This window comes from Terrapene carolina, unplaced genomic scaffold (genome assembly GCF_002925995.2).
Source record: "Terrapene carolina triunguis isolate 2854851 unplaced genomic scaffold, T_m_triunguis-2.0 Scaffold141, whole genome shotgun sequence".
Taxonomy (NCBI): Eukaryota; Metazoa; Chordata; order Testudines; family Emydidae; genus Terrapene; species Terrapene triunguis.
In genome coordinates, this window is record NW_020664492.1 from 6139225 (window position 1) to 6152849 (window position 13625).

Genomic DNA, 13625 nt, shown 5'->3' on the forward strand with positions numbered 1-13625 from the left:
AAATCTACTAGCTGTAGTAGTGGGCTTCAGTATTGCTGCAATTCACTTTACATAAATTTCAGGTGCCATAAACCCCTTTACAATAATGGTTCCATTTCTAGAAAATAGATATCAAAGTGATCAACAATAAAACAGAAACAAAACTAAGCCAACAGCCCCTTAGAGTGACATTCCACATAAAATATCACAATCTGTATTCTTAGCCTTTTAGCACAGTTTCTGTAACTGCTGCCTTGAACCTTATTTTTGATATAACTACAGTAACAAGATAACAGTTTACCAATTCCATCTTTAGCACAGAAAAAATACATTACAAGAAATTAAACAGTTTTGCAAACTTTAGTAGTTTATAAAGATATGCATAATAAACAACATTCCCCTAAAATTCTGATTGACATTATGCTTAAATTCCTGGTACTTTTAATAAGACTATTTTCCACCAAGGTTCAGAACTTAACCATTTTACTCAACATGGTAAAATCTGTTACATTTTTGTAATCTGGTGCTAAATTGTCCATCCACCACCTGTCCATGACTTGTACTATATACCCCTGACTAAATCGGGGGGGGGGGGGGGGGGGGGGTGTGGCGGGGGGGGGGGGGGGGCGGGGGGGGCGGGGGGGGCGGCCCCGGGGGCACGCGGCCCGGAACCCCCGCTGGTGCTGGGGAGGGGGAATTGGCAGGGGTGGCAGGCTCCCTACCCAGCTTTGTGCCTCCCCGGAAGCAGCAACATCCCTCTCCCTTGGCTCCTAGGCGGAGGCACAGCCAGGGGGTTCTGCGCGCTGCCTCCGCCCTGCGCGCTGGCTCCACAGCTCTTATTGGCTAGGAACCAAGGCAATGGGAGCTGCGGGGGCAGGGCCTTCAGGAGGAGGCAGCGCACAGTGCTCCCTGGCCACACCTCCACCTAGGAGCCGAGGGATGTAGCCACTTCCAGGGAGCCCCTCACCCCCCAAGGTAAGCACTGCCCAGAACCCTCACCCCCTCCCGCACCCCAACCCCCAGCCCTGAGCCCCCTCCCACACCCAAACTCCTGCTGCTGTTGGAGGGAAGGGGCACAGTGGCCCAAGACTGCCCAAGCAGTGGCCGGTGCGGTTGGCTCAGGGGCTGACTGAATTGCTCATGCGGCACCCGGGCCAGCTGCACCAGCCACTGCAGAAGTCACAGAGGTCCCAGAAAGTCACAGAATCCATGACTTCCGTGACCTTCATGACAAACTCACAGTCTTAGTCATAGTGGATCATAAGCTAAAGATGAGTCAACAGTATAACACTGTTGCAAAAAAAAACCAAACATCATTCTGGGATGTATTAACGGGAGTGTTGTAAGCAAGACACGAGAAGTAATTCTTCCGCTGTACTCCGTGCTGATTAGGCCTCAACTAGTATTGTGTCCAGTTCTAGGTGCCATATTTCAGGAAAGATGTGGACAAATGAGGAAAAAGTCCAGAGGAGAGCAACAAAAATTATTAAAGATCTACAAAACGTGATCTATGAAGGAAGACTGAAATAATTAGATTTGTTTAGTCTGGAGAAGAAAAGACTGAGGGGGGACATGATAACAGTTTTCAGGTACATAAAAGGTTCTTACAAGGAGGGGGGAGAAAAATTGTTCTCTTTAACCTCTCAGGATAGGAGAAAAAACAATGGGCTTAAATTGCATCAAGCGTGGTTTAGGATGGACATAAGGAAAAACTTAACTACCAGGGTAATTAAGAACTGGAATAAATTGCCTAGGGAGGTTGTGGAATCTCTGTCATTGGAGAATTTTAAGAGCAGGTTAGACAAACACCTGTCATTGATAAAACTAGTCCTGCCTTGAGTGCAGGGGACTGGACTAGAAGACCACTCAAGGTCCCCTCCAGTCCTACAATTCTATGGCTGGTTGGCCGACATTCAGAGTTTCAGACACTCTGAAGCTGGCTATTACTGTTCCTAACAGAGTACCCAGTGTACAGCTAAAAACAGCCAACTTGCTTTACCCCCAAAGTTAACAGGCAGAGAGTAGGTAGCCTTGCCTTTCTTTCAAGATATAAATTTCAATTTTTAAATACTTGTGTAACTCTCAAGAATTGTATGAATAACATATACTTGCTATGAGCCACAATACAAATATTGGGTTATAACAAACTACTATGCCACCTTAACTACAGGAGGACCTCCCAGTTTCCCCTATATAACAGCAAACCTGAACTGACCTTCAGGAATAGAGGGTATAAATAGTAATCTTGGTTCTCCTGGGGGGAAAGTACCATATTTCTTAGAACATGTTTCAGTATTTTATTATAAAATATCTACTCGGTGCAAAAAACAAAACAAAACAAAAAAAACTCTGGGTGCAGTAACATGTAAACAATATCTGTAATGTTTTATTTTCAGTCTTTCATAGAATCATAGAAATGTGGAGCTGGAAGGGACCTTGAGAGGTCATTAAATCCATCTCCCCCATGCTGAGGCAGAGCCAAGTATACCCATTCAATAACACAGGAAAGTGGTTCTCAACCAGGGGTATGTATATCCCTGGGGGTACTCAGATGTCTTCCAGAGGGTACATCAACTCGTTTAGATATTTAACAACAGGCTACATAAAAAGCACTCGCGATGTCAGTAGAAACTAAAATTTCATACAATGACTTGTTTATACTGCTCTATATACTATACACTGACATGTAAGTACAATATTTATATTCTAATTGATTTTATAATTTTATGGTAAAAATCGAGAAAGTAAGCAATTTTTCAGTAATAGTGTGCTCTGACACTTGTCTGATTTTATAAGCAAGTAGTTTTTAAGTGAGGTAAAACTTGGGGGTACACCAGAAAAATCAAACTCCTGAAAGGGGTACAGTAGTCTGGAAAGGTTGAGAGTCACTGACATAGAGCTCATTGCTGCTCAGACATGACAGGGTATTTGAAAGTATCTTCAGTATTAAAAAGGATAAAAAGGGCCAAAAATATATACAAACAGTCCACCACACACAACCATCCAGAAATTACTCTTTATGGTTACTACTCTTCCTTTCCTCTCTCATGTCTATGAATTTTAGCATTTTTCCTTTCAGTTGTTTTCATACACTGAAAAATAGGACATTCATATGATCATAAACTAAATTTTTAGGATGGGGGAGCTAAGGGGAAAATGAACATCTCCTAATGGCAGGTTTATCATCAATAAAGACCTAATTTGTTTATGATTTTATGGGCTTTTAATATTGAAAAATATACGCCATGGCTGTGAAGTGTAGGCATTAACAAACTACCCATCTTCAGAGATGAAAGGTCACAAATTAAACAAATTAGTTGATTTCAACCTAATCCCAAATGGTGGGTTATTACAATCATAAAGCTACTACATATAGTAATTGGTCACAATTGTCTGTCTCTGCTCAGAAGATGCCCAAGACTAGCAAAAGTGTTTGAAGGTCGGACTAATGTGAAGTGGCAGAACCAACTGAGAAAGTCTGTAAGTACCTAACTTGCCTATGCCTGGCTCAGCTCTACCCAGAATTCTTAGTCCCACACTTTTACAACTTCAAACCCAATTTATATAATCAAGCACACACAAAATAACATACATGCAGATAGAAGGACTGATCAGTGATCAGCTTATAATCCATGTATAGGGCAGGTTGTCTTTATAAAAGTAAAGATATAGCAAAGATATAGTACCTGAACTAAGAAGATTCTGGGTTGCTGCAAACCTGGACTACAGCATGCTTGGTGTGGTTGGAATCTTTGAAGAATTTAGCTGCAAAGCTCTATTAAATCTGTACTGAGCATGCCAAATTTGGGTGGATTTTTACAGGGATGGCAAAGGCACATCACTGACACAAAGGTCAACTCCCTGCCAAAATTTCAAATCCCTGCTCCAAAGCATGGGGGCACTAGTGGTTTTCAAAAAAAGATTACTGGAATTTTTTAACATGGTCAAAACAATTTTTCTCTAACCTAGTTCTCTGAAATGGCTTAATTGTTTCGGCTGAAGTTTTCCATAAAAATACAAAGCCTAAGGCAAACATGGTAGTAAAGTTATAAGCAACTGAACAAAATGGGAAGTATCAGGTAACCTTAGTAACAGACAGCACTACCAGCCCTACCTATAATAATATACTGTTCTTTTTTCAGAGGATGACTGCAAATAGCATGTAAAAGTACTTTCATTTTAGGTACATAGGTAGTAATATTACCAGCTCGCCTGTTGCAATACAACTGTAGAGAGTCACCAATTCTTTTACATATTTTCAATTCTGTTCCAATATTTTCATTATTAGCAAGATAAAAAGAGTTCACAATTGTCTACCTTTCTCATTAAAAAAAACTTGATTAAACAAAATTTGAAATATTTTTGCAACTAGTCTTGGTATTGTTGTAAAAAGAAAAAAGAAAAGCTGCATATAAGTATCATATATACAAATACAGACAAGTCCGCATATAATGATTTACCTTAAACTGTAAAGATTAAGACAACATGCATAACTATGTTAGTCCAATAAGAAATGTAATTACGTGTCCATTTACATCAATAATTCAGTTTTCACAAATGAAAATTATATTTGCTTTATTATGTTTTACACAGGGTGGATTTGATTTAAATCAAATTGATTTAAATCATGATTTAAATCACTAGTCAGGAAGACTCAATTTAATCATGGATTTCTACATAAAAGTGCATTCTTGTTGGTTGTTATAACCTTAATACTTATTCTTCACAACTCAGAGATAGATGTAGGTTTCATTTTTAGAAGGTACACACTATACATTTTTAAGTGATTTATTTTGAAAACTTTTCAGATTAGTTTTACAGCTATATCAGAAAATGAATGATTGTTTGGTTATTTCATTTACCAAAGGTAATTGAAGCAGATATTTATGATGTCACTGGGCGGTGAACTATCTCCAATTCAACAGGTTAATCATTAATATCTGGAGAATTTTTTGCCATGCTATATTAGGAAGAGAACATCACCAGACAGACATTTAAATTGTTTTATATAACTAAAACAACAATGTTATGTATTCTGGATTTTTTTCTTCAACAGCAAACATATAATATTTTAACAAAATAAGCATATGAATTTTTGAATTCAGTTAAACATTCAAGTTTTTTAAAATCTGGTTTGTTTTTTGTAAGAATTCTTTTTAACTAAAATAGTTAAATTATTTATTTAAAAAACAAAAATTAAATCGACTACGTCAGCCAGGTCAACATGAGAAACTTAAAATATTAGGTTCTGCAGCAAACTCAGTCATATTCACCTTCATTTCCCTGTTTATTCATAATCTGGAAGAGAAAAACAAGCTTTTCTGCTTTTTCAGGTCCCAAACCATTTTTCAATTGGAATGAATTAGTTCAAAGGAAGAAAATATTCTTTCTGCACCGGCAGAAGAAGCTACTGCTGTTAAAAGTGAGATTATCACTTCAACAGTCTCTGAATCCAAGTGTTTAAGTGACTTTCACCAGTTCACTGATATGACTTTCTTTAAAACATCACCAGCAAACATATATTTCTTGAATGGTTCATCCTTAGCTCTGAAGTTTATTATAGTTGGCATTATGGAGGGATGATTGCTGGATGCATTTTATCAAAAAAATCCAAAAGATCAGATTTCAATTAAAAAAAAAACAAAAAACAGTTTTTTGGGTTTTTTTAAATCATTGATTTTTATCCGCCCTGATTTCACAACAGCTATTAATTACTCTGCATAATTCTTCTTTGTAAAGACAAACTAAAAATGTATAGCACCAAGATGACATACAAACTTCAACCCTTATTAGTACACTGTACATCAACTAAAGTCACTGAACATTATTCCAAACATAGTCATATTCATGCCACCGGCCAATCCAAGTACCGATGTGTAATAAAACCTATTACATCCAGTATTTCAAACCTTTTTGATAATGTATAGCTCATTATTAGCCATTCTCAGTCACTCATGATACAATACATAATGCTACAAAAAAAAATATCTGAGCCAATATAACCTGGTACTTAAGCTCCTTTGGAAAGTATAAACCTTTTTTTTTTTTTTTTTTTTTAAATAAATGCCACAGTTCTAAAATAACTGAAGTGCTCTGCTGATGGTTCATTAGGGTAACAAGGAAATAGGTATTGTTGGATAACTAATCAAGCTCAACACACCATCAGCATCTTAAAGTTATACCACAGCTCTGAAAGGCATAATTGATTAACTCAGTGGTTCCCAAACTTGTTCCGCCGCTTGTGCAGGGAAAGCCCCTAGCGGGCCGGGCCGGTTTGTGTACCTGCCGCGTCCGCAGGTTCGGCCGATCGCGGCCCCCAGTGGCCGCGGTTCGCTGCTCCAGGCCAACGGGAGCTGCTGGAAGTGGCGCGGACTGAGGGACAACGTGTCAAGTTCCCTCCTCTTTCAGATGCTTTTATAAGTTTAGTGGCTCTCTGTGGAGACTCTTTTTGGAGAAAATTTATAGTATGTTTTGATCAACGCCCTCTTCCTTTTTAGTGCAAATTTCAAACATATCTATGATGATTACTAGATGCAAGTTTAGAGAGAACCTGCCAATAGATTCCACTGACTGCAATTGTCAAACTAGAGCATATCAATCCTCCTCTGTCTGTCAATCAACCAACCACCCAACCAACCCTGAAACTGACAGTGGCTGTCAAAGAATATTTGAATTTTCACTCCATGCTTTAGGACAGTTCGATGTTACTTCTTTAACAGGGTTTAAATATTTCTGAAGACTTATACATCAGAAGTTTAGAATTACTACAACAGAGAAGGTCTCATTTTTTTTTCCATTGGCATAACAAATAAAGATATCCTTGGCACAATTTTACCAACATTCTTGGAAGGCCCCTTCAGCAATATTATTCTCCAAATTTTCTTTTCTGATGTAGAATCAATAGCATTAACTAGGAATGCATTTGGCTGCATAGAGACAATTTCAGGAATTTTCTCATATTTGACCAACAATCCTTACAAGTTTAAGTGTTCGTTCTTTAATTTTTTCCTTCACTATTTCTTCATTTTCATCACAAGCAGCATCTAGTGGTGGACCTGTCATTTTAAATTTGTTTGGGGAAGTATATCCAGGCCAAAATGCTTCAGCCATTTCTTTAAATTGCTCATTTTGTGCTACCCTGGAGGTGGTTAGCATACTAAGAGGTTGCAACTCCTATCAAATGCAAGTTGTTGTTATAGCATAGTCATAGATTGCTCTTTGCCAATTTTTGGCTGCCAAAACCAGAGACTACTCCAAAACTAAGCTGAAGACGTGCTAAAAGGTCTGAAATTTAGATTTAAGTCAGCATCATGGCTAGGATTAGATGACAATGATGGAATCAAAAGTTTTCACTGTAACTAAATTTAGAATAAATAGCCAATATCTAGTGAATGCAATCGTGCAGATAGAAGACTGAAAAATAAGATGAGCCAGCCAGCTATATACAGAACCATCAAGATTACCCAGAACTTTCCAGAAGTGTCTAGAATCTTGCAAGACCACGCTCCCAAGAATAATGTAAATTCTTCAGAGTGAGAAAGAAGGTTAGAAGTTTAAAAAAAAAAAAAAAACAGAAAAAATTCTCTAAGACCCAGGGGCTGGGTTTCTCTGTGGGGAAAAACAGGTTTTATTTTTGGGATTTGGGATTGTTGTTGTTGCAACATCACTATTTTTTCAGATTATTTACTTTGTGTATTTGACAGCACTTTGCATATAGTCAGTTCCACTGTTTCTCCAAATTATTTCTAGCATTTATCTTACAGTAGTGCTCAATGGGTGCAGACAGGACTGGAATACCATTGTGCTGTGCACTGTACAAGCATATATGAAAAAATAGTTCCAGCCCTCAAACCTTACACTCTAAAGCTTATTTAAACATAGAAACAGACAAAATCTGGATATAAGTGTATATGCAAGTAGGCCCCACGTATTCCACATTCCATAGTCTCAGATTTCACCCCTTTCACAGAGCTGTGCTCCAGAATCTAAGCTTTATATATATAATCATAGTGATCATGGAAAAAACCTTGAAAGCATCAACACTGTTACCTGCCTGAGTTTGCACACAGACTAAAACAATAGCCCAGAGCCCTGTGGACTCCAGAGCTGCAGAATTTGGCTATTTTTTGAGATACAAAATTCAACATTTGTTGCTGTAGAATTCATCATTTTGCTACAGCCAGGTGCCCAGCTTTTGTTTTCCGTCTCTCAGTCTTTCCAGGACCTACCAGCAGTTGCCTCTGGCTCCCCAGCATTCCCAAAATGGGAAATTAATTGGATTATAGTGTGTGCTCCCTGCGCTGTTTCATGGAACTAGACAACGGGGAGCTGGAGAGCAAGAACTGGAGTCCAGCTTGCAGCCAGGAAACAGGGGGAACCAGAAAATAGGCTGATGACTTAGCTTGCCTGGAAAACAGTACAGCAGCCAAGGCCAGGAGGAAATGTCCCAGTGAAGCAGACTATAAGCCCTGTCAGTTCCTTGCACAATGGTGGAAGCAAGTTCTGTGCCAAACAACTTGAACAACAACATAGGAGCCAAGGCCCAGGGAGAGGAGCTGAGCCACCTGGAGAGAATGGCAAAAAAACCTCATCTTCAAAAATAACCATTGACAAATTTTACATCTGAGTATTTTCAACTATGAGAGAGACAGATCTGTGTTTGTGTAGGGGAATAAGATATGGGGCATTTTATTGCAAAAGAGTAAAGTAACACTGCCTAAAAGTTATGGATGGGTACTGTGGAATTTGGTCCTATTCTGCCACGGAGTACACAATGCCCTGTATACAAAGGAATGATCATAATAATGATTGGTACACCTGGTTAGATACATGGGTTGTTCTGTTTTGTTTGTTGGGTGGGGGGAATGTATGAATATTTTCAAATAATTTTAGAGGTTGCTTAATATATATGTGACATCAGCTTTGAGCATGTTTGGCCCTGATCACAGCTGCAGGTAACAGGAGAGTGTGGGAAGACAGGCAGGGAGAAATGTCTTGTCCCCGTAAAAGCAGCACTGCAATATGTTACGTACCCTGGTTCAACATATAGGGAGTCAGAAAAGGAGCTTTCTTCATCTTGATCCCCTCCCACATCCCCCCCCCCCCCCCACAACACACACAAACAAAAAAAAGGGGGGGAGGGGGGCAGTAAAAAAAGGAAGACGACGACAACAACACAGGAAATGATACACTATGATCTGTTTCACTCTCTTCTGTATCAGGAAAGAAAGAATACCCAAATGCTTCCTGGCTGTAAACTGGATAACGTATTACAATTAAATACAGAACACAGTATACCATGAATAAATATTTAAACTCTTCAGACTGGAGAAGGGGATGTAAAATGCACAGAAATAACATTTTAGCATTTATTAGTCACTCCCTCAAGCTCTCCTTGATAAAGTTAACACAGTCAACTTGATATCTAATCAGTTTAAAAAATAAGAAAAGTTATTTCAGATTCTGTCACAAAGCCTACGAAAAGTAAAAGGAGGAAGGGTAACTAAAATAAATAAGGTAAGAAGACAAAGATGCACCACTTTTTGAATTTTGTCCCCATAAATGAAATGCTGTGAATAAAATCAAATATGTTTAGCTACTTTATTTCCAATATATTATGTTGATATTCTCCTTGAGTATTCTTATATTTAGAATTTTTTTAAACTGGTTGATGGATACTGAAACTTAACTGCAACACAACTACTTCTTCAGGTTCTTCTTCCACTCTCCTACGTGCACCTTCTTTCAGGCTGCCCCATATCTGTCTGAGGCCATATCCCTGTCTGGTTTTCTCCATCAAGTCTCTCATGAAATCACACTTCACAGGTGCCAGTGTACACTAGGCCACCCACCTTCTCCCTACTTTTAACTTCCTGAAATAGCTTGTACAGGCACACATATAAACCCCTTCAAAAACTGTGGAATAAGTCTGGAGTAAGGTTGTTGTTGTTGTTGTTGTTTCCCTTCTTTTGTCCACTCTCCTCATTACCCATTTAGATTATAGGGTTTCTGCCCGAAAAGCACCTGTCTTGTGTCTGTTAAGTGCCTAGCAGGAGAGATGCTAATTACGTTTTACTAAAAATAGGCATTCCACACACCATAATGTCTTTTGCTCAAGTCTTAGTATATGGACTCAAACAGACGGTATAAAATAATTTAATATAGTCTATAAATTCCTAATTTTAAAATGTTTTGTTTACATGGTGCCCATGCAAAAGGGGTCAACAAAAAGAATATTTCCCTCGAACATTACTCAGAGAGAGAAATGTATGGGACTTAACAACACAGAAGACTTGCAAAGCATGGCCCGGGATATGCAGAGGTGACAGAGTCTTGTTCATGCCATAAGTAATGTCTGAAGGCGCAGGAAGGACTCAGTTTGACACTAAGCCATAAAAGGTGCTTTTCAAAGATGGAAGTCCTCAAAAAGAAATTAAATTTGTAAGGAAGAGTGTCGTAACAGTACAAGATACATGGACACAGCCCTGCAAGGTTCACGTGACAGTCCCACTGAAATCCCTGGAATTACTCATTTAAGTAATAGCTTCTGTATTGAGCCCATTTTTAGTAGCTTGTGCTGAAACAATCAACTATGCTTATAGCAAAACTCAAACAGAAAACTATTAAATATTTTCATTAAGTCAAAAGAGTAGAGTCAAATTAACTACATGAATCCACAAACCACTTAGTGCCTTTTTATTTTTATTGAAGAAATATGGACTTGCAAACAGATCACCTGTTATCTACAATCTATTTCCAATCACTACTGCATGGCAAAACTGGCCAATTTTCTGGTGAAAATGTTTGAAATAGTCAGAGGTGATCCCTATGGTCACTGCCACCCCCAATATTCTTTTACTACAACAGGGAACTATGAGAAAAAAACAAACAAAATTAAGCTCTAGTCCTGCAATACAATCTGCTACCACTGACCCCTACACATGTCTAGAGTCCTAATTAAGTTGATGAAACGCCACACAGGCACATAGGTCAATACTAGCAGGTTTCATTGAAGAACTGGAGCCTTAACCTTTAAGTAGCATGTATTGCTACAGTAGTAGCGAAACACATACTTATAAAACAATGTTTGGAATGTGGTGTGTCATAATCTACTTTGTTAATGGAATGCAAATGATAAAGAATTAGTATGTTAATCACTTAGGACTGATGTGTTGAAATGTTTAGCCCCATAAAAAGAGACTAATTCTAGAGGAAGTCAATCAAACATGTGACTGAAGAGAAAGAGGTCAAAGCTTTGCGCATATTCAAATACTGTACTAGCCAAAAAATTCTGTATAGTTTTCATAGATTTATATAAATTCAGAATATATACACACACAGAACATTGCTAATTTCCACTGATAGGAAGAGCTATTGCAAATTACTACATTTTGCAAAGTAGCAATTAAAATAATAAAAAGCAGATACTAAATCGTTTATCTCACAAATACAGTTTAGCTTTAATTATTTATTATAATACTTCAGTGTTTTGTAACAGGTTTTGTAAATGTGATGAATTTTAGTAATATGACATCTCTCTAGACTACTATTAAATCCTTGAGAACTGGGGAAAAGACCACTGCTTGTGCATACAAATTATGGAGTGGGTGGATTAGGGAAATGCAAATTACCAAGACTCTACAGTAAATACAAACATAAACAAGGTGACAGCCTGATAAATGTTTCTCTTTTAGGAACAATCAGTTTAAACAGCAATTACTAGAAAATGTGAGCTTTTGGAGTGAGGAGGTTGTTGATAATAGGAGACTAAGGGCTAGTCTACACTGGCAACGTTAAAGCGCTGCCGCAGCAGCGCTTTAACGTGGCTTGTGTAGTCACGGCAGAGCACTGGGAGAGAGCTCTCCCAGCACTCTAAAAAAAACCACCTCCACAAGGAGCACGACTACCAGCGCTGGTGCACTGTCTATACTGGCGCTTTACAGGGCTGAAACTTGCTGCGCTCAGCGCGGTGTTTTTTCACACCCGAGTGAGAAAGTTGCAGCGCTATAAAGTTCCAGTGTAGACAAGCCCTAAGAATGAATATCCCCATGTTCCTAACAATTTATCTATACTTAATACGCCGAGTTTCCACAGTGTATATGCCACAAGCCTTCTAAGACAAGACAACTGCAGCTAAAAAAAATGCAGAAACCTGTCGAAATGGTCCTAAAAAAGCCAGCATGAATTTATACCCTCAGTTAAAATGAATGGATACTGATGTTATCATTTGATATTTCATCCCCATATATCCAAAAAATTACTACTACTAACTATCTTCTTGATTATGAACAAATGGCATATCTTTAGGCCTAGATTTTACTACTAGCAATGTGCCAATATGGCATCAGAATAATTACTACTTTTAAAAGATAGAACAGTTTTTATAGCTAAAATATTTTTATTTCTATCATATAAATGTGTACATTGATATAAAATCGAGTCTTCAGCACAAGAAGTCTAGTGACAGCACAATGATTACCAAGTAGGTAGGGTCCAGGAGTACTATGGAGGGGCAATTTGCTCAGCTCATGGAAAGGGGAGAGACGAATGCTTCTTGTTGCTGTCTAGAGACCCCTACAGCCAATTTCAAAAGCAATGCTAAGGGATTTGTATCCAGCCCTCCACAGCTAGAGTTAGATTTGCTGTGATATGACGCATTAGTCAGGGAGGGGAAGAGGAAAGACTATTCAGCGTATCCTCAGGGCTAAGGAGACCCTGGAAGGAAACATACACTAAATAATATTATGACTGAAAATTATAGTGGAAAGGATTCAGACTCAGAGACAACAGTCCCCCCATCCTCCAAGTCATAATATACAGAATATATTTGAGAGAGAAAAAAAGCCCATAAATGATTTTAAAAAATTTCAGTGGCTATTTTATTACTTCCCTTTTTTGGGCAAAAATGTAGTTTTTCTACAGCAGCCAAAATGACTCTCTGCAAGAAACAATGAAAGTAAGCTCCCAAATGGTACCACTATTCCAACAGCCTGATTAGCATGAATATGCATCATTAACTGCATATCTACTATGCCTGAAACAAGGGCTATCCATCTTTACATTCTTTCTACAGTACTACGTTATGAAGGCAAAATTTGACACCAAATGACAGAAGCATGGACATGTCTTCTGCTGTAAGACAAAGTCACCACCAATCACCTTGAAATATGAAGAATGAAGTGATATATGGAAGAGTTTTGCTGTAAGAATAAAGAGGTAACATATCCAAATATATTAACAGCTTCTTTCAAAAAGCTTCTTTCAATATATAACATCAGAAAATTCATGCTGCAAATAGATTAATTAGCAGACCTGAAAGACTAGTGCAAGAACTCACCCCCCCCCCCCCAAGCACCAGAATATGTCCATATATACACCTTTCTTGTTTTAAATGTATTGATCTGGCAGGTCCAACGAGGGCTCAACAAAAAACGATACTGGTCGAAGTACAGTTCACTAAAAGAAATACAACTGCCCTTGAAAAATGTCAATATTGCAGCTAGTACACAAAAGATCCTATTGTGTAAATAGATGTGAGAGTTTTTTCCTGTTGACGTGTATCAAGTGAAGAGATTACCTCCCTATCAATGCTAGATGCCAAAGTGTTGGTGGGAAGCCGGCGGGGGCGGTGGGGGGGGGGGGGGGGG

The 13625-nt window shown here is 38.5% G+C and overlaps 1 protein-coding gene across 1 annotated transcript in view; it reads right to left on the reverse strand.

Moving 5' to 3' along the window:
• The window catches only part of LOC112124159 (ubiquitin-like protein 3), a 67119-nt gene that overhangs the window by 52819 nt on the left and 675 nt on the right, over positions 1-13625 (reverse strand). The gene's annotated exons all lie outside the window — the stretch shown is intronic.